Below are 22,022 nucleotides of genomic sequence, written 5' to 3'. Positions count from 1 at the left end.
TCTATGGTTAAATATTCTCTTATGCCTTACTCCTCCTGAAACTATTCTTCATCCTCACTGTGATCTCTACTTTTTCCATCCCTCAATTCTCTCCCAAGCCATCCACCTATGCTGACCATACTTTACTCTCTTCCTATTCAATACTCCACTAACCTCTACTCTCAAATCCCTTCTTCTCTTGTCCTACCAATACTCATGCCTTGCCCAATCCTAGCTTTGGGGTACTCCCACCATGTGGCTTCTTTATTCCTACTGTCTTGTTGCCAAACAGAGCTACAGCAACCATGCTGACTGGGTTCATTACAAATATATGCTATCTAGCCACCACTGGGTCCTCACTGAAGCAAGACAGTCCCTTTACTCTTTTCTAATAAGTTCTATATCCCATTTACCAAAACAATTGTTCCAAACTTTCATGCATCTCCTCTAAACTCTGGCACTGACCCACTATCACCACCCTCTTAGCAGAGGACCTCAATTCATAATTTACTTAGAAAATCAGGGCCATTTCCCTTGACTTTCCTACACTTCCATTCTCCTCATCTCATGGTATTTCTATGTCATCCTTGACTATCTCCTCCTTCACCCTTGTCTCCATGAAAAGGTGGCCTTTCTTCCTCACCACAGCCAAAACCTCATTATCCACCCTGGGTCCCATCCCTCCTGTCTTCTCCAGCAGATTGCCCCAACTATCATTCCTACTTTCTCTGTAATCTTCAGTGCTACCTCCCCATCTATTGGTTCCCTCTCTACTCCCTACAAACACACTCAAATTTCCCCCATTCTTAAAGAAATTCTAATGAGATGCAACCATCCTTAATAGCTTGTCATGATATCTCTCCTTATCTCAACCAACTCCTTGAAAAAGCTCTACACACTCTTTGTCTCTATTTCCTCTCCCCTCACATTCTTCTAAACCCTCAGCAGTGTGACTTCCAATCTTATCACTCAAGTGAAATTGCTCACTGCAAAGTCACTAGGGATCTCTAATTGCCAAATCTGGTGGCCTTTTCTCAGTTCTCAGCCTTCTTGACCTCTCTCTAGCATGTGACAGAGCTTACTCCCTTACTCCCTGGACTCTTTCTTATGTCTGTGTTTTCATGACCCAGCTCTCTCTTGGATTTCCTCTTCCTTGTCCAACTGTTCATTTTCAGTCTCCTTTTCTTTGTACTTGGTGTCCCCCATGCCTGGAATTCTCTCCCTCCTGACTTCCACCTTTTCATTTCCCTGGCTTCCTTCAACACTCATCTGCCTTCTGCAGGTGGTGCTCTCAGCTGCCTTCCCCTTTGAGACTGACTTTCATCCACTCTGTATATCCCATGTATGTGCCTAGTTATTTCCATATAATCCCGTCTATCAGAATGTGAGGTTCTTTCTTGGAGGCAAGGACTGTTCTTGTCTTTCTCTGTGTCCTTACCACATAGCAGAGAACTGAGTATTTAATAAATGCTAGGTTGACTGACTGACTGACTGACTGACATGAATGCACTACACACTGAGTGTAGCCTTAAGCTCCATCCTGATCCTTCTCTTTTCTCTGTATACTCTCTCATGAGGTGATCTCATCAGCTCTTGAGGGTTCAATCATCATTTCCATCAGATAATTCCCAGATCTATCTATTTAGCCCTAGTCTTTCTCCTGAGATCCAATCTGCATTACCAGCTATCCAATAGACATTTCAAACTGGATATTCCATAAAAACCTCAAAGTCAAAATGTCCCAAAGAGAATTTCTCTTTCCCACCAAACTACCCATCTTCCAAACTTGAATGAAATGAATTAATGAAAAAACACTTAGGTGTTCATGGTGTGTCAAAGCATCCTGCCAAGTCCTGGAGTTACAAACAGAACAGTAGGACAGTCCCTGATTTCAAGGGGCTCTCCTTCTAATGGGGAGGTGACAAATAGGGAACAAATGTGACAAATCAGATGGAAACTTCTTTATTTCTCTCAAGGGCACCACCATCCTTCCGATTATGGATCCAGGATCATGACCTGTGTCATCCTTGACTCCTCACTCTAACTCATCCCACATAACCAGTCACCAAATCTTGTTTCTATTGTTGTTGTTGTAGGCAATTGTGGTTAAGTGATTTGCCCAGGGTCACACAGCCAGTAAGTGTCTGAGGCTGGATTTGAACTCAGGTCCTCCTGAATCCAGGACTGGTGCTGTATCTGCTATAGCACCACCTAGCTGCCCCCCACCCCAGGTACATATAGTTCTCTGCACTCACATACAGCGCAACCTTGGTCAGGCCTTCATGAGATAATGGTCTTGGTGAAGGAGTCATTAATCAAGGAGGAGGCAGGGAAGGGTCTTTGGTGTGGAGGTCACTGCAGGATGGGATAACTGTTGGTGAAGAGGCAGAGGAAGAGAAAGAGGAAGATTGAGGTCCAGAGATCAAGTCCACACATGAGAGGGGTGAAAAATAGCTGGGTCCCTTCCTGAAACAGTGGTTCTGGCAAAGGAGTCAAGAATCAAGAGATTGTAACCTCCCTGGCATTTTTCAAGACAATTCAAATCCCACCTTCTGCACGAGGTTTTTCCCAGTCCCTGTCCCTGTCTCTCCCTGCTGCCTCATAGCCTCTGAAATTCCCTTCAGTTTATTCCATATACATCTTCTTGTGTGTACATAACTCTTTACATGTTACCTTGATTTGGCCTTTTTTTGTATCCCCTATGCTTAGAAGAATAATGCCTGGCATACAGGCGATGCATAATAAATACTGGTCGACTGACTCGCCTTTAGAGTGCAAGCTCTTTTGAGATAGGGACGACTTCATCTTTGTCTTTTTATTCCCAGAACTAAAGGAAGTGCTTGGCACATAGTAGGCTGGTTGATTGATTGAGTGATTGATCTATGCCTTTTTCTATATCATTGATTAAAATGTTAAATGGCTTGGGGCCAAGCACCCCCTCAGAGACCTCTTTCCATTTGACATTAAACCATTAATAACTCCCCTTTTAATCTTCCCATTCAACCAGTTCTGAAATCAAATAACTACACTCTCATCTATCCCACATTTTTCTCCCTTGTCCATAAGAATAACATAATAATAGCTATCATTTATATAGTGCTTTAAGGTGAGAAAAGCACTTTCCAAATATTATCTCATTTAATCCTCACAACAAGCCTGGGATGTAGGGGCTGCTATTATCTCCATTTTTACCAATAAGGAAACTGAGGCAGGCAGTGGTGAAGAAGTCCAGCTAGTACACATCTAAGGCAGAATTCCAATTGTAGATTTTTTCCTTCCTCCAGGTCCAGTGTTCCGTCCACCACACTGTCTACATCCATACCATTTCCCTGATGTTCCAGTTAGTAACCTTGCCCCAAAAAAGAAAGAAATGAGGTTAGATTGACACTACATGGTTTTAAATGAGGCCATACTGGCTCTTTGTGATTACCTCCCACGTGGACTATTTCACTAGCTGCTGGTAGGTCTGCCTGCCTCAAGTCTCTCTCCAGTCCAATCCATTATCCTCTTAATTGTGGTACTAATCTTACTAATCTTGCCCCTCCCTCATTCAATCTCAATGACTCCCACTTACCCCCAAGATCAAGTAAAAGATCTTTTCTTTGGCTTTCAAAGCTCTTTAACGCCCCCCCCCCCCACACACACACACACTCACACACGAACATCTTGTCTGCACAGAGCGCTTGTGTGCCATCTCCCCCTCTAGACTGGGAGCTCCTTGGGAGCAGGGGCTGTCTTTGATCTCTCTCTGGTTCTCCAGCACTTAGCACAGTGCCTGGCTGGCACATAGTGGGTACTTAATCCACACTCCTTAACTGAAGGATTGCTTCCTTCTCACTCACCCCCCACCCCCCTTTCATAATCCAGCTAAGAAGCAAAGTCTTTCTCACTAGTCTGCCGTCTGCATTTTGCACTTCTTTCTGGTTTTTGAACATTTCAGCCTTTGTTCCTCCCCCAGATCACTTAAGTACATCCTCTATTCCAACGGTGGCTAGTAGTCACAGCTGTCCAGTCTTTCAGTCCCAGAGAGCATCCTTCATCTGGTTGGGTGACGTGAACTCAGTTCAGCTCCATTCAATGTACTCCTGCTCCAACGACCTTTATTAAAGCACCCTAAACTTGCAGGGTATTGTGCAGGGATGGGAAGGGAAGCCTGGGAAGCCAGGGAAGCCTGAAGGCCACAGGCCACACTTAAGGACCCAGAAGGTCACATGTGGCCTTCAGGCCACAGGTTCCCCACCCTTGTATCTACCCACCTGGAGCAACAGCCCCTTCCTCATCTCTAGGTCTCTTCTCCCCAGTATAACTTTTTAGGATCCCTTTTTTGTGGGTCTTAATTCTCCTTGTTAGCCTTAGCTCATTCTGAACATTAACACTGCTGACATCCCTCTTCCAGCACTGCGACACACCTTAATATTCATCTTCCGTCACCCCCCTGGCTTCTTTCTTTTGTTCAGATCATTTTAAAATCTGCGGTGGTTGATGAGCTCCCTATGTATCCACATCAGTCACTTTTGACAACACCTTGAAAGTAGAGATGGTTTCCTTCTTTATTCTTGTGTTCTAGGGCCTAGCATAATGCTGAGGGCATAGAATGTATTTAATAAATGACTTGTTGATTAATTGGTTGATTCCTCATCATAATTGTTTCTCCTTGTGTCTCTTTGTCTCCCGGTGTCAGAATTTCATCTTTAAAAGCTTCTTGTTAGGGGCGGCTAGGTGGCACAGTGAATAGAGCACTGGCCCTGGAGGCAGGAGGACCCGAGTTCAAATCTGGCCTCAGACACTTAATACTTACTAGCCATGTGACCTTGGGCAAGTCACTTAACCCAACTATCTGCCCTCCTCCCTCCAAAAGGGGGGGAGAGAGCTTCTTGTCCTTCTTGGGTTGAAATCACTGTGCAATCCTGGTACACAGAAGGTACTTCATAATTGTTTGCTTGCTTACCAAGCCCTAGCAATTCTACCTCCGAATATCTCTGGCATCCATTTTCTTCTCTCTGTTCCCACTGCCATCTCTCATCAAGATTATTATTTTATTATATTATATTATGTTATATTATATTATATTATATTATATTATATTATATTATATTATATTATCTTGTATTATCTTGTATTATCTTTTTTTTTTTTGTCTTTTTGGAGCAAGAATGGAGGGCATTGGGCTTAAGTGACTTGCCCAAGGTCACATAGTTAGTAAGTGTTAAGTGTCTGAGGCTGGATTTGAACTCCTCACTCTAGGGCCGGTGCTCTATTCACTGAGCCACTTAATAGCTGCCCTTATCTTTTATTATATTGTGTTGTATTTTTCGCACCCACCTGGACTATGGAATAACCCCTTCACAAGGCTTCCTGCCTCTACCTTCTCCCTCTCTACTACCTGGGTTAGACCTCACCTACAGGACTGTATTCTGTTCTAGGCAGGGGGAGATAAAGGAACAGCATTTATTAAGTACCTACTTTCTACTAAGCACTTTTTATAAATACTTCATTGGATCCTCACAACAACCCTTCAAGGCAGGAGCCCCATTTTACAATCCAGCAAACAGACAGAGGTTAATTGACTTGCCCAGGGTCATACAGCTAGTAAGCATCAGAATCCAGATTTGAACTCAGCTCTCCTTGACTACAGTCTCAATTCTCCAACCACTGCACCAGCAGCTGCCTCTGAAGGACATTAATAAGCCAGGGACCATCCAGCGGAAGGTGAGCAGGATAATGTGATAAACTGAGGCCATACCCCATAAGAATTGGTGAAAGGAACTGAGAGAAGTTTAGCCAGAGGAGAAGAAGGGGGGTATAATAATATCTGACATGTTTATAAGGCTTTAAAGTTTGCAAAGCACTTCCCATATATCATCCCACTGGAGCCTCACAACAACCTTGAAAGGGGTTATTATTCCTACATCTTCTCCAGGTACAGAAACAAGTTTTGAGAGATTCAATCACTCAGCCATGGTCTCACAACTAGGGATTGGAGAAAGCAGGATTTGAACCCAAATCTCCCTGAGTCCTGGCCAGGAACTTCTCTCCACCAAGCTACTGCCTCCGAACACACTAAGAACTGTCTTTTGGAAGACAGCTAAGGTTCTGCTTGGCCCTGGAGTGATGAGTGGGAGGGGCCGGCTCCAGAGCTGGGAGGCTCCTCTTTCTTTGAGGCCCAGTGCCCCCTTGGGAATTGGACCAGGAAGGATTCTGTTCAGGTCTGAGTTGGCCTAGATGCCAATACGCCCCTCCCAGCTCTGCAGTCAGCCCTCTCCTATCCCTATGCTGAGAGTACCAGGAAGACCATATTCTATACAAACTTTGTTTAACGCTGGAGTGACACGGGGATAGTTGGAGGGAAGGGAAGAAAAGCCAAGTCAGAGCCAAGCCCTCCAACAACCTGGAGGAGTCTAGGAAGCAAGGGCTCCTGTTTGCCTGGCTGCTCCTCTCCTTAATTTGAGCTGGGTAGGGCTGGCAGCCAGGGACCGGCCACCCCCTACCCCAGGACATCGGTCCTTTTCCTTTGGGCACACAGAGAACAAAGAATGGTCCTTTCCTGGAGTTTTCCTAGGAGGAAGCAGCTAGTGAAATGCTCCGGGGCTGGGTCAGAACTGGAGAGGTCCTCGGTAGAAGTTTGTAGCGAGGCATGGCCCCTTCTAGCCAAGCCTCCCAAGCAGCCTCGACCCTAAAGATGAGGGTCCCGTTCCCCAGCGGAGGCCCAGCTGGGCTCTAGGCCGGAGGTCTCCAGGCGGATGCAGGGCCAGGCCGGGCCGGCTCAGCTCCCCAGCTTCTCCCGAAGGGGCTGTGCCGGCCTGTTCGGGCTGAGGATGGGCTGGGTCTCTTCCTCCTACTTCACGGCCGCCTCTCATGAAATGGCGCTTCGGTAAGTGCTACTTAAGGAAACACATGGTCTGCCCCTCGACGGGAGCCCCCTCCGCCTCTCCCCACCCCCCCACCGACACCTTTCTTTATTCCGTCCAAACCTCACCGAGGGGAATTCGAAGCAACTGCGGTGATAAATCCGCCTCCAGATAATTGGCAAGAAAACAACACTTGTGCAGTATATAACGTTTTATGGCGGTTTCATGTACTTTATTATAATACTAATGAGCAGTTATATTTCAGGAGCTAACTGCACGCGGGATTGCTTGTTAGCATGATACAAAATGGCATTGCAAACAGCGCGAGCCCGCACGCCGCCCGCCTAGCCTCCCCCACCGAGCTCCCATTGGCACTCAGTAATTAGTATGCAAATGAGGCCCCGGGACCACACAAGTTCTAGTATATTACAAGGGTTTTATTACGCTCTTGCGAGTAGATGATGGAAACGGCCCATGACAGTGTTTATCTCGCTCCCTCTCTCTTGCCTTCCCTGTCTCTGAGTGTGCCCCCCAACCTCCCTCCTCCCCTCGCTCGCACACCCATGTGGGGTGTGTGCAAACACACACACTCCCGTCCCGCCGCCGGAAATGATGGCGCAGCTCCGATCCTCGCCTTGCAGTCGGGTCCTCGGGATCCAGAATCCCGCTCGGAGAGGTGGACAGCTCCCCTCCTCCCAGGCTCTGGTTGGACACTCAGCATGGGCATCAAGTTCGAGGGGGCGCTGGGGTTCTACCCCGGCCTCCAGGAACATGGAAGCCTGCTCTTCTCCAGGCCTGACTGCTGCCTTCTCTTTGGAGTCCTGTGGGTCTGTGTGAGGTTTCCAAAGTTGAGCCACAGATTTCACTGTCTGAAATCATCAACTGCTTGGAAATGGGTGGTCCATGGTCCAAGTGACCAACAGTGTCTCTTTCCTCCTCCCACCGAGGGGCAATAGTGCTTCCCCCTGGCCTGAGAGTTGGGAAGATTGGCCACCCGTATGATGTCTGTAGTCTAGGGTTTCTATCAGTGGAAGGGCCCTGGAATTCCAGACAAATCATTTCCTGCAGGAGCAAAATTCAGAAGTGCCATGCTGTGCGTTCCTAGATGGTTCACTCTCTAGGCTTGGTCTCAGTCAGTCAACAAGTATTTACTAAGAACCTCCTATGTGTCTAGTACCTTCTTCTAACTATTAAACCATGAAATCTTAGGGATCATCTTGTCCAGCCTTCCTCCCATGTAGGAATATGCTCTACAGCCATCCTGACAGGGCCATTAATCCTCTTCTTAAACACTGCTTGTGATGGGGAGCTCACTACTTCATAAAGCAGTTCATTCCACTGCTGCCTGGCATTAATTAGTCCTCTCATCCACTCCCACATTGGAAATGCCTCTGTCTTGAGGGCTGCCCTCCTGACTAGTAAGACCACCAATTCACGAGGCTGAGCCTAGTCACACTCATTTCATTCCTGACCCAACTCACTCTCCAGACTTCTCCTTCTACACCCACCCCAATCCTTCCAGGATATGTCTTACCATTCTGGTCACCCCCTCCCCACTCTAAACATGCTTGTCAACTTCTCACTGATAATGAAAGCTGAGAATGTGGCCCAACCTTCCAGAGTAGTCCCAGGAGGGAGCCACCCTCCCTTTCTTGGAAAGACTCTTCTCTCAATGCATCACAGTGACATTTGGGTCTACCATGATCTACTAATTCATACTGGGTGTGCTGGCCACTAGATTCCTGAGCTTTCCCCGACATGGGGACTGACTGTCCTGTTCCTACCATCCTGTATTCAACTAATTTGGAGAACTCAAACCCAGAACTTTCCACACATCCCTGTTGGACCTTTTCTTGTTTGCTTCAGCTATCATGGCCTGATGGGCTCTTTGGGGATCCTTTATATTAGCTGATCTTGCAGGCTCAGTTCTGCCCACAAAACTAAGTGTGACTAATTATGTGTGTGGCCATCTTCTTGGTCTTGTGGGGTCCCCACAGGGCACTGATCTGGAGACACAGATCCCATCTAAATCATTTCTAGAGAGAGAGAAACAAAAGGGAAAAGCATCCTGAACCTGCTTCCCCTTTTCAGGCTTATGTCCTTTGAACCAAGCCTACCACACTCTGGTCCCAGGCTTGTCCTTCTGACAGCCTCTTGTCTAGCAGCTCCCCCTCAGCTACTATCCCTCATATCTTGTCATCTTATTTCTTGTGGCAAAAATAATTACAAGGTAATATTAGTGTCAGGAATCATTGTGTCAACAAGGTATCTATCTGCCCAGGGCACTGCCAGCTCTTTAGACTAAGCCAGTGATAAGCTAGATTTCTCAGTGTTCCCCCCATATCCCTACCCTACCCCCCCCCCGCAGGGGATTCAGACCTAACCCCTAACTCCTTAGCTCCTCCCTTTACCTCTCCTAGGAACTGGAACCCCCAGCTTTAGGCTACTTCCCTCCCAGTTTCTCATTGAGGGGAGAGAAGACGTGATGGGGCTTCCCTTCTCCTTCCACCCCAGGGTCTTTGGCTTTGGCTATGACCCATATTTTAAATCCTTGCTCCACCCTCAACCAATCAGGAGTAATCACCAACATCTGATTGGGCCCTAGTAGCCCACTCTGCCAACTAGTTCCCATGAGATTAAAACATCCCAGAGCTAGAAATTAATAGATCAAGAAATTCCATCCATCTCATTTTACAGATGAGGAAACTGAGGGAGATTTTACAGATGAGGAAACTGAGGCCTAGAGGGAGGAAGGGACTTGCCCAGAAGTGAACATGGACTGACTTAGTAACTGCGCTATCACCACCACAACACCTACCAAAGTCAGAGAAATGTTCAAGGAAATACAATTTCCGGTCCCCAAGAATAGTCCCGACATTTCCAATGCATTCTTTTTGGGTTGATCGATATGCTGAATAGAGTAAGGCTAAGAACCAAGCTCTACGGTCACTGGAGAGCCTCCTTCAGGCTGACATCCTAATCAGAGCCCTCTTGGGTCCAGTTGTTTAGCTAGCTATAAATTCACCAAAATACACAAGCGTTTGGGCAACATCTCAAAGGAGACTGTGGTTAAATTGGTAAAAGGCCATGACATTCCTCCGACCTGCATGGTCTCCCAAGACCCCAGAAACCTCTTAACCGAAGCTCCAGGGATGGGTGCTCTGGAGAAAAACAGGGAGGGGAAGAGGCCTCTAGCAGGTCTCCCTGATCTGAGCAGCAAAGACCTGACTCGCTTTGGAGAAGGCAAAGGAATCAGATAATCTAAGGAATCCTTCTTCACACACACACCCATGGTCACCTAGCCTTGGGCTCTTTCCCTCCCTCCCTAAATTAACGGGGATCTACTTAACTCCCCAGTAGAACACAAGCAGCTGGAGGGCAGGAACCACTTCATTTTTGTCTTCGTCTTTATATGCTTAGTACAGGAGTAGGTGCTTAATAAGTGAATCCTATTGTTTTGATAAATAACAAACAAATCCATTAGATTGTGAGCTCCTTGAGGACAGGGACTGACTTTTGCCTCTTTTGTATCCCTTTGTATCCCTAGTCCTCAGCACATCACCTAGCACATAGTAGGCTCTTAATGTTTATTGACTGGTCACTTGAAATGATTGTGGAACTGAATGACTCTAGTGACCCACTAGAGCCTGGGTACCAGGCTCCAGCCCCAATATTAACTAGTTGTGTGACCCTGGGTAAGTCTATTAACATCTCTGGCCTTAGGTTTCAGGACCAATCTGTAGAATGAGGGGATGAGGCCCCTTCCAGCTCTACATCTTTGATCCTATGACCACAAGCCTGGGTACACACTGCCAAACCCAGTCCCACTGTCAGATTGATGTATCTATGACCCATGTGAAGCTCCTACTGAACCTTTCTTCTCCATGAAAACTTCCTTGATTTCCATGAGGTGGAGTCTTGGTTCTCCTCAAGGCCTAGCAAATGCCCCACTGGCTAATTAGAAAATGGAGATCTGAAAAAAGAAGGAAAATGGAAATCTGATTAGAATACATGTGGCATTTGATTGGGTTGGATGGTGCTTGGGGCTAGGTACGAAGTCACCCATCCTATCAAGTGCCTGAGTGTTTCCTGCACACTTTGACTCATGATGAACACTGGCTTTGCCCAGCATCAGTTGGTTCCCTTTAGCTGGCACAGTGCCAGCCTCAGCACTAAATGTAGAGGTGCCCCCCACCATGAGTTTGAAAGCTAAGACAGGTGCATCTGAGGCAGACGGGATAACACAAACACTGAACTAAATGAATGTGACTCCCCCTCCATCATTGACGAAAAGTAAACCGAGGCAAAGATAACCACAGCAGCCACAATGATCCTAGCAGCTGATAGTTATGCCATGCCCATTTACAAAAATGTAGGCTAGAGAATGAAAGGGAACTGTGCCAGGTAAGAAAGTGGTAGCCTGCTTCTCTTCAGAGTAATCAGAGCAGAATGCAGCAAAGAGGCAGGGTTGAAGGGCGTACCTGAATGGGGAGAGAGTTTGGTGAACTGGTAGAAGAGTTTGGAAGACAAGATGTCTAGGTGAAGGAAATATTGATCCCAGGGCTTGGCAGGGAAGCAGGAAACCAGTGATATCATAGGTGCCTCACCCTGGAAGACAGAAATGAAGGGGGCACTTGACTTAGCCGAGAATAGGGAGCAGAGCCCATGCCATGCCAGGGCAGAGACAAGGCACAAGCCACATTGAGCAGTGGAGACAGGGACCATATATAGAGGCAATGTCTAGTCTTAGACTGAGGGTGAGGCTAGAGAGAGGGAGATGAAACTGACCTGGAAGACAGAAAGAAGGCAGAAGCAGCAGGATGGGTAGAAACACCTGGCCCTGTTGGACATGTGGCATCAAGGGGAGCACATGGAGAAATGAAGTCTCTGTCCATGTTTCTGACCCTGAGCAGTTGGGCCAAGGGAGGGGATGGGAGGCTCTGCTCCATGCAGGCCCTTTGACGTGCTGGTCCCCACTTGAGATCCCAGAGCGATATTCACCCAGAAAGTAGCAGTGGCCTGGGACTCTGCCAGACATTAGGTGAGGTGGACTGTCCGATCAAGCTCCATAGCGGAGACCCAAGACCAAGGATCAGCAAGCCAGACTCCACAAGTCCTGGGGACAGAAAAAATGGGCCCCATGAATCCTCAGCATAAAGAAGAGGAGAAAAAAAATCTGTGTAGCAGGCAGTTTTTGTAAAGCGTTGAACTGTACCACACATCACCTCCTGACAGGCCCTGATGTTAGCTCCTGGAATGGATCGCAAGAGACTCATTAGAAAAAACAAATATTATCGCACGCTGAAGTGATTTATGGAGAAAAATGAAAAATTTGGTGTTGTTACGTTGCCTCTCCCTCACTCCCCCTCGCCTCTGCTTTCCACAGGGAAGTTATTTATGGCTGCAGCCCCTTAACAAGAGAACAGCAAGGCTCGGTGCTGATCACTCCTGCAAACGGCCTACATTTGATTTTTATTAGTGACTTAAAGCTTCTCTTATTTGCTTTATTGTCCTGGGTGAACTCAAATGCATTTTAATGCCCGCTGCTTAGGCCTTTGCTGGTCCTCCAGCCTCCACCCCCAAGCAGCCACGGCTGGGGCTGGGTCCAGAGTCATGACCAGAAGAGACTGACCGTGAGCTTACTGAATGTAGGGGCAAGGGCAAGCCGTTAGCTGGACTGGCATAGGGCCAAAATGTGGCTAGGGTGCTTAATGAACACTCTGATGATAAGAGGCCACGAATGGGGCCACTGAGGAGAGGCGGGGTAGGCTCAAGTGCCTGCTTCCCAGTGTGCAGGCAGACTCTTTATCCAGGTGGGGAAGGATGGGGTTATCTCCAAGGAAAGATGAAGGAAGTCTCCCTCAGGGGTGGTCAGTCCTCTAGCCATCTACTTCTGTCCTTCCCATCCCACAGGCGTGCCAAGGCTCCATATCCCCGAGGAGGGAACCAGCCATTCAGCTTGACCTTGAAAACTGGGATAGGCCATGCTCTGCCATTTCGTCTGGTGACAGGGAGCTCGCTACCTTCTAGCCGTTCCATTTTCAAACCTCTCATAGAGTTGGGAAGATCCTCAGTGTTGAGGTGAACTCTGCTCCCCTGAAGCATTCTCACTGGCAGTCTTTAAGTACTTGAAGGCAATGATCATGCTCCCAAGCTCCTTTCCTCCATGAGTCATCTCCAGTTTATCTATCACTTGTACATAAATATTGTTTGCATGATGTTTCCTCTATTAGATTGTGAAACCCTTGAGAGCAGATCTTTGCCTTTCCTTGGAGCCCCAGCCCCTAGCGCAGTATCTGGTACATAATAGACATTTAATAAATGCTTGTTGATTTGACTTGGATATGCCTGACCTCAGCCAGACTGATTAGGGAAGAGTTTGGCTGCCGGAGAACCTTTCCTGGGTCAGAGCTCAAAGCTTCCATCCCAGGCCCGAGACAGATCTACTCTTTGTCATCCCAGCTCTCACTTCAAAGGGACTTTTCTGCACTGGTACCTATGAGATCGGGGTTAGATTGTCATACTTATTATACAAAGGAGGAACCAGCCTGAGGCTCCTACAAGGGAAGAGATTAACTACAGCTGGCAAGGCTGCTGTCCACCATATACAGACCTGCCAACTCTCTACAGTCTCCTGCAGGCTCTAATCCCATGTTCCACACATTCTCCTAGGTCCTCAGGACACAAAACACAGAAAGGAAAAATTAATCCTGGCTGGCCCTCAAGGAGCTTAGGTTCTGGGGGGAGATATGTAATAAGTAAGATACACAAAGTGTATGTTATACAAAGTAATATACTTATATGACTACAACATATACAGAATATATACAAAGTTAGTCCAAAGTAATTTCGTTGTGGGGGTGGGGAGAAGCTCTACCAGCTAGGCTTGGGGAGCATCAGGGAGGGCTTTCTGTAGGAAGTGACCTGAATTTGAGGGGAGCTGGGGATTCTAAGAGGCTGCCGTGAAGAAGAAGAGTATTGCTGGCTTGGGAGAAAATTAGGACAAATGGAGGAAGACGGAAAATGCAACAAAGTATTTGCCTTCTTTCCCTTAAAAACAAACAAGCCAGGAGCTCAGCGCCTGCGCAGCCCTGAGGCTTTCTTCCTGCTCGCCTGATTCCTTGGAAGTCGTCTGAAAAGGCTCAGCGCTGGCAGCGGCCACTTTACTCTTCTTCTCCGCGCTACTTCTCACCTGTCACAGCTCATTCTGCCAGCTGCTGCCTCTGACACTTATCTCACTGAGCCTTTGTGGCTGTTCTCAGTTACCAGCCTTCACTTCCATTTTTTGTTATCTGGTCACCAGTGAAAGGCTCTGATTGTGTTTCTTCTTGCTTATCCCATCTCCCAAAGTCAGCTCCTCTCTTGGCTTCCTGCACAAAATCCTGGAACCGCAACAGGTCACAGTCAGGAATTGTCTTCAGCAACCACCTTTACTTTACAAGTCTGTGAACTTGGGCTTTTTAAAAATTATTTTGGATAACTTTTGTAGAATAATTAATTTCCCTTGTAAACCTGTGCATTTTATTGTGTGCATTTAAAAACAGAATTCTGAGAAGGGATGCCTAGGCTTCATCAATCATGTGCCCAAGGAAGATTCCAAAACACATCAAAAGGTTCAGACCCTTCTCCCCATCTAGTCTAGACCATACTCCCAAAGGAATCCCCACCACAATATGGCCAACAAATCCAGCCTCAATGGGAAGACCTCCAATGAAAGGGAAGACCCAATCAATCAGTGATCAACCAGCATTTATTAAGTGCAAGGCACTGGGAAGAAAAAAACAAAACAAAAAAAATGAAACAATTCCTGCCCTCAAGGAGTTTCCATTCTATCTGGAGAGACAACATGAATGCATTTAAATAGATTATTTAAGTACATAATTACTAAATAGATTATTTAATAGATTAAGTAGAAATACATTCAAAGTAATTTGGGGATGAAAAGCCCTAGTAGGTGTGGAGATGAAGAAAGACTTCATGGGAAAGGTGGCATTTGAATGGTTTAGAGGGAAAAGAAGGATTTTTAAGAGGCAAAAGTGAAGAGGGAGTACATTCCAGACACAGAGGGACAGCCTATGCAAAGTTGTGGAGGCTCGAGATGGAGCATCGCCATATGCAGAACAGTAAAAAGAACAGCTTGGCTAGTCAGCAGAGTGTATAGAGAAGGATAACAAGACTGGGAAGGTCAGTGGGGCACAGGTTGGGAAGAATTGTCAATGCCAAATACCTAGAGGCAATAGGGAGACATTAGAATTAGAAATTATGAAGTAGGAAGGAGCAAGGTCGGTTCTGTGCTTTAGGAAAATCAGTTTGGAAGTTTTCTGGAGGACGCACTGGAGAGGGGAAAGGTTGGAGGCAGTGACTAGTTAAGAGGCTGTCACAGTAATCGAATCAAAAGCTTGATGAAAGCTTGAACTAGGGCAGTGCCATGCTAGTAGAGTGAAGGGGACAAGGGGAGAAATGTTGTAGAGGTAGATGCAACCAGATTAGACATTGGTTGGATATGTAGGGGTGATGGAGGACGAGGGGTCAAGGGTGATGTCCAAGTTGTGAGCATGGGGGACTGAGAGGAGAATGGAACCCTGAACAATAACAGAGAAGTTTGGGAGAGCGATGGTTTAGGGGAGAGGGGGAAAGAGTGAGTTCTCTTTTGGATGTGCTGAGTTGGAAATGTCCAGTTTGAAATATTCAGTGGTCAGCTGGAGACGCAGAATGGTACATAAGGGAGAGACTAGGACTGGAGAGACAGGATCATCCTCTACTTTGGGAAGGCTCTAATTGTTAGGAAATTGTTCTTGATATCAAGGCTGCATCTCTCTAAGTGTGACTTTCATCCACTGTTTCTTAACTCTGCCATCTAGGACGAAGGGAATAAGGCTGATTCTTCTTCCACACCACCGCCCTTTGAATACCAAAAGACTGCTGCCCAAAGGCCCTGCCCCTAATCTTTACTTGTCCCTGATGAACATTCCCAGGTCCTCCAACTGAGTACATGAATGAATGAATGAGCATTCCTTAAGCTCCTACCATTTACAAAGCAGTGGGGATACAAATAGAAAAATAAGCTGGTCCCTGCTCTCCAGGAGTTCCCATTCTAATGTGAGACAACACCCAGGGGAGGTTTGAGCTGCACTTCAGATAGAAAGGTCTCCTGGTCCTTAGGGTGCAACAGAAAAGCCGATGGTAATAAAGTCTCTCCTTTGATGTCATTTCCCCTGATAAAATCCTATCTACTTCTGATGTTTAATACTGGACAGAGTCAAGAACTTTCTTTTCTGCTGTGGCTTCAGCACCTACAGAAACAGTGGCCAGGCTGCATCTTGAATGTGGGGGGATGCAGTACCAGAATGATGACTGTAAGGATGGGATAGACGCAGGACTGGTGTTCTGAGGGGCACAGCTATTCCCAGGACTCTTGGGTTCAGGGTCTTGGGCTATCTCCAGTTCAGTCTGAGTTGAGATAGTGGAGGTGGTTTGACCCTCCTGGTACCTGCCACCTCCTCTCTCCTTCAAAGTGACCTGCTGCTTCAACTAGGCTGTCTTGCCTATCCCATGGCTAAATTAATACTAATTCTCATATGCTCTGCACTTGAGGTTTTTCAACATTCACCATTCCTAAAATGGATTTCATCCATCTTATCACTGTCCTTATAATGTGGTACCCAGAATTGAATGCAAGGCTCCAAGATGTGGTCTGATTAGACCACAGAGGGACTGTCACCTCCTGCCTCTTGGGAGCTCTTAGCACTGGCCAAAATGACTATCACGTGGTGGGGGACATGGAAGGGGGATCCCAGCATTACATTATTGACTCACATGGAGCTTGTGCATCAGTCATAAACTGGCCACCACCGGATCTTTTTCAGACAAACAGTCCAGCAGAGCCTGTCCCTTCTTGTAATGCTGAGGACAACTCTTAGAACATATATAAGGCTTGATATTTATCCCTCTTCCATTGTTCCCTAGTAGATTTGGCCCACTTCTGGACCCTGCCAAGGTCTTTGGGAATTCTGCCTGGCATCCAGGATGCTGGCCATCCCCTCTCAATTTTCTACCAGATTACTATGAAGCAGTCTTCCCAATACATTACAGTCATCTACATCTGCAGATTTTCTCTCACCTATCAATTTATTAACCCCATTTTAAAAGCAGGGGGGGATAAAGCAAGTCTGGCATAACTTGGTTTGGATGAAGCCAGCTGCCTCTTTGGAATGAGTCAATGCTTCCTTTGGAGATGCTCAGTTCCTGTTCCCTTCTAGAATTTTCCCCGGGAATCCAAGTCAAGCTCCTTTGTCTTTTGTTTGCTGGCTCTGTTCTCTTTCCTTCTTTGAAAATTGGGAAAACATTTGCCCTTCTTTAATCCTGTTCTATCTCTCCCATTTTCCATAATCTTTCAAAGTTCCCTGCCGGTGGCCCCGCCGTCACCTCCGCCAGGTCTTTCAGGACTGGAACGTGCAGTTCATCTGGGCCAGGGGATTTGAATTCATCAGAGGCATCTGGGTGCTCCTTTCCTCGCCCCTTATTTATCCTGGGCATCCACTCCCTTTTCACCATCTTTGTTGTCATTTCCAGTGCAAAGGTCACTCTCCTTGGCAGAGAAAACAAGATTTGAGCAGTTCTGCCTTCTCTGTCCTCATTGTCCTGTGCCCCCCCCCCCAAGCAGTTAGTGCTCCCATTCCTACTTTGATGCCTCTCTTTCCACCGATAAACAAGCTATTAAGTGTCCATTATATGACAGTCACCGTGCGTGGTGCTGGGGCTACAAAGGCAAAAGGGAAGCAGTCCCTGCCTGCAGGGAGTTTACAGTCTAACTGGACAGACAGCATTGCTATCTCCGAACCCAACACAAGATAACTGTTAGGGGGTGGGGGGAGAGTAGGCAAAGCCACAGTCAGGAGACAGAACATCATGGTTGTTGGGGTTTTTCTTCACTTGTAAAGTGGGGATAATAACAGCACCGGCCTCATAGAATGGTTGTGAGGACCGACTGAGATAGCCTAAGTACGGTGCTTTGCAAACCTTAAATCTCTATAGAGATGCTGGTGATGGTGACAAGGAGTGATGAGGATGAAAATGGGAGGAACAGCAGGAAAGCCAGTGTGTGTGTGTGTGTGTGTGTGTGTGTGTGTCCGTGTGTGCACTGTGTGAGTGTGTGCATTGTGTGTGTCCGTGTGTGTGCGCATGTGTGCACCGTGTGCATGTATGCATTGTGTGTGTCCGTGTGTGTGCGCACATGTGTGTATGCGTGTGTGCACTGTGTGCATGCATGCATTGTGTGTGTGTGTGTGTGTGTGTGTGTGTGTGTGAGAGAGAGAGAGAGGGAGAGGGAGAGAGTGGGGTAGAGGGAGGTGTTGGAGGCTGGAACTGAAGTCCCTATGGTGAGACAATAAAGAATCAATCAGAGAGGAGTAAAAGGTTTGCTTTGCTTCAGTGAGGACCCGGATGAGGTTGGATAACAGATATTTGTAGCAGACCCAATCAGCATGGATTAGTGCCGTTCAACAAGATGTGAGCAGAAGTGAAGGAGATGGCAGAGGGGGAGAGTCATCCAGGAATGGGTTTGGCAAGGGATTCCAGAGGATAGTTTCTCCAAACAGAAAAAAAAAAAGCCCTTTCTTTTGGCCTTAGCTTTCCTGGCCCGCCTCAGCTCATCACTCTTTACTTTAGCTCTTCTGCCCCTAATCTGACATCCCTCCTTTTATTGTATCCCTCCCCCCCCACCTCCACACCCCCTACTCCTGTCCCATTGCAGGCCCTGTCTTCTATTACTTCGAATTCTAAGTTGGTGGGTGGATCTCAGTGTCTCCACCACTCTCCTCTTAAGCAGAACAGCTGCTGAGAGCTTTCTGAGGCCCTAGGGGTGGTCATGGAGAAGGCCTAGGCAGGAAAGATGGGCCCAGAATTTCTTTAGTCACCTCCTCTAAACAGGGTAGCCTCCAGACAGCCTGGGTCTGGGCTCCACTGGTCATGGGAAGATTTGTCCTGGGGAAAGATCAAATCCTTCTGGGCAGGAAAGAGGATCAGGGATCCCAGGTCTTGGAAACAGAGACCTGCCCCCTTCTGAGCCTGCAGCTATGCAAAGAGGTCCTGGGTTCTGGGGCATCCAATCTAAGCCAACCCCTGCTGGGTACACCATTCCCTGTGCAGTATGGAGAAGCCCTGGCCCCAGGCAGAGAGGGTCAGTGGGGAAGGAAGGGATTACATTGTTGTCTTCAGGAAGGGGATGGGGAGCATATGAAAAGGGTGTGAGGGGGGGAATCCTGGGTGCTGTTATTCTGTGTGATTAGTAACTCAGGCTGACATCTAAAGACAAGAGGAGGCCTCCCTGCTGGGCCGCAGTAAGTGACCCCCTCCCCCACACCATTTTTCCATGCCAGATGGGAGGATAACCTGGCTTTGCCTTGGGCATCAGTTTTGTGGACTGTCCGCACCCAAAGACCACCTTCCCCGCTGGCAAAGTGGGCAGCCCAGCAGGAGGAGGAGGGGTGGGTATCAGATGAGGAAAATGGGGGACCTGCAGTGAGCTGGGGAGGTGGGGCAGCCTGGGGCCCGGGGCCTCCCTGCAGGGAGCTCTCCATGGTGAACTGCCACATTCCTCAACAGCGTTGCTAGGTGCGGCAGCCAACTCCAGAGCCAGCCTAGAGACGTGGGCCTCAGTGGGTGGGTGCTTGTGTGGGTGGGTGGTATGCGGTAGGCCTGGGCCCCAGCCCCCCAGCCAGAACTGCTAGTGGACTGCTTGCCTCCCCCAGCAATTTTTGGGCAGTTCAGTACACTTTCTATTTGGGTCTGGCCTATCTCATCTCCCAGGCTATCTCCCAGCCCATCCCAGCCCACCCTCCAGGACTTACTTCTTTGTGCCACTACCACCACACACACACACACACACACACACACACACACACACACTCACACACACATACACACACACATACCCTACCCCGCCCTGTCTTCCCTCCCCCTTTTCCCCTCCCCCTCCTGGGGGATACATAGAGGAGGCCAGGCCAGGCCAGGCCAGGGGTTAATGCCCAGTGACACCTGCAGGTTGCCTAGTGTTGTTGACACGGGGGAGGGGGCTGTGGGGGAATCGTTGGTGGCTTTATTATGAAGAGCCCAGCAGGCCTGGGGCCTTTTATTGTCCAAGCAGCAAATAAATAGATGGGCAGAAGTAAGTCTTCCCCATGGCTTTTACCAACGGGAGGCTAACAGCTGGACAGGACATGACAAATTGGGCATTTTTCTTTGGGGACTGATCCTTAACAGCAGTCAGGAAGGGAGGGAGGAAGGGGGAGAATGAGCCCAGGACATGTGTGTGCACACCCGCATATAGGCTTGGAGTGGTGGGAACAGAGAGAGAGCCAGAGACAGAAACCAGAGAAATTGCCAAGTCTCCATGCATCCATGTGACTGTGACTATATTGGAGGGTCAAGAAAGTAAAAAATGAAGGGGACTGGAGCAAAGTCATTAGGCACACAAATGGCTGCCAATGTGTATTTCTGCTCTCTGGCTGTGTGTACATGGGGCAGGGGGGAGGGATCAGAGAAGCAGCAATTACAAGGGTTGGTGTGTCTGGGGTGGGGAGAGGCAGAAAGGCAGCTTGGTGGGCCTTGGTGGAGAGGACAGTGATACAAAGCTGCCTGGATTCATGCAATGGTGGTGGGTATGGGGTGGGGGGGCAGGAATGGGGAAAGGGGGGAGGATTAAATGCAAAAAATATAAGTCTGAAGAACAAGGTTGTTGGGGAGCAGGGGAGAGCCAGAGATGATGCCCACTCTACTTGGCAGGGCCAGGAGGATGGCATTTGTTCCCTTAACAGCCACAGAGAAGCCCCAGGCTCCAGTGACTGGACTTGGGGAGAAGACTCCATTTTGGATCGTTGAATTGGAGGTACCAAAGAGATCATAACCTTTTCTTTAAAACACGCACACACACACACACACACACACATACACACACACACACACACACTGTAATGGACATATTTGGGGTTTTTCATTATCTACATTTCTGATATGTTTATAGCCCTGGAAGATTTACAAAGAGCTTTACAAATGTGGTCTCATTCAATCCTCCCCACAACCTTAAGAGGCAGTGAACCAGATGTCATTATTCCCCTTTTGCTGATGAGGAAACAGGCTGAGAGGTCCAGTAATTGGCCTATCATCACACCACTAGTAAATGCTAGTGATAGGATTTGAAACTAAGTGTCCCCAACTCTAAGAACAGAGCTCTAGCCACTACCCCACACTCTCTCCAACAACAAACAACTGAAAGTATAGGGCTGAGGTTCAGAGAAGAAATTCTGGGGGTGGCTAGGTCGCGCAGTGAATAGAGCCCTGGAGTCAGGAGGATCTAAGTTCAAATCCGGCCTCAGACACTTAACACAAAAACTAGCCATGTGACCTTGGGCAAGTCACTTAACCCCAATGGCCCTCTAAAAAGCCAAAAAAATAAAGCACTGGCCCTGGAGTCAGGAGGACCCAAGTTCAGTCCCAGCCTCAGACACTTAATACCCCCACACAAAAAAACTAGTCATGTAACCTTGGGCAAGTTACTTCACCCCAATTGCCCTCCAAAAAGGCAAAAAGAAAAAGAAATTCTGGCTAGAAATCAAGATTTGGGGACCATAGTCTAGTGAAAAAGTATTTGATGAGTTCCCACTAGGTGCCAGGGGAAGGGCAGGGGAGACAAAGAAATAAAAAAAAAAAACAGCCCTTTCTTTCAAGGAATTCACTGACTATTGGGGGAGACAACATGCAAATAAGTATGTTCAAAGAAGAGGTAGATGTATGGGATAAATTGGAGAGAAATTAACAAAGGGAAGGCTTGTTATAGAAGGTGAGACTTTAGCTGAGACTTCAAGAAAGCCAAAAGGGAAAGATGAGGAGGGAGAGCATTCCAGGCATGGGGAACAGCTAGTGCAAAAACAGGGAGGTTGGAGATGGAGGAACAGAAAGGAAGCCTGTGTCACTGGATTGTAGAGTGCTTGGTGTGAACATTGAAACTGTGAACATGAATGAAATCTCCAGGGGAGAAGTATAGAGAGAGATGAAGTGGAGCTCTTAGCTGTTTGATCACTTGTCAGGTGTATTTCAATAAGAAGAGGGGCAGGGAGGGAGCAAGCATTTATTAAACACTTACTGTATGCCAGACACTGTGCTAAGTGCTTTACAAATATTATTTCAGTAGGAATTCTT

The 22,022-nt window shown here is 47.5% G+C and overlaps 2 protein-coding genes across 4 annotated transcripts in view; both read left to right on the top strand.

Annotated features, from left to right (window-relative positions):
* LOC138165415 (E3 ubiquitin-protein ligase RNF220) overlaps positions 1 to 22,022 on the top strand; it is a 246,520-nt gene that overhangs the window by 106,980 nt on the left and 117,518 nt on the right. The window lies entirely within an intron of this gene.
* The window catches only part of LOC138165419 (small ribosomal subunit protein eS8), a 230,373-nt gene continuing 228,693 nt past the window's right edge, over positions 20,343 to 22,022 (top strand). Inside the window, exon 1 of the mRNA XM_069093755.1 lies at positions 20,343 to 20,349. The gene's annotated coding sequence lies outside the window, so the exon portion shown is untranslated. The remainder of the gene's footprint in view (positions 20,350 to 22,022) is intronic.

This window comes from Petaurus breviceps, unplaced genomic scaffold (assembly GCF_028583685.1).
Source record: "Petaurus breviceps papuanus isolate PSGF00001 unplaced genomic scaffold, PetGlider_PUasm1.0 208, whole genome shotgun sequence".
NCBI lineage: Eukaryota > Metazoa > Chordata > Mammalia > Diprotodontia > Petauridae > Petaurus > Petaurus breviceps.
Note: the sequence above shows the minus strand (reverse complement) of the source record. Positions and strands in the feature narration are given on the sequence as shown.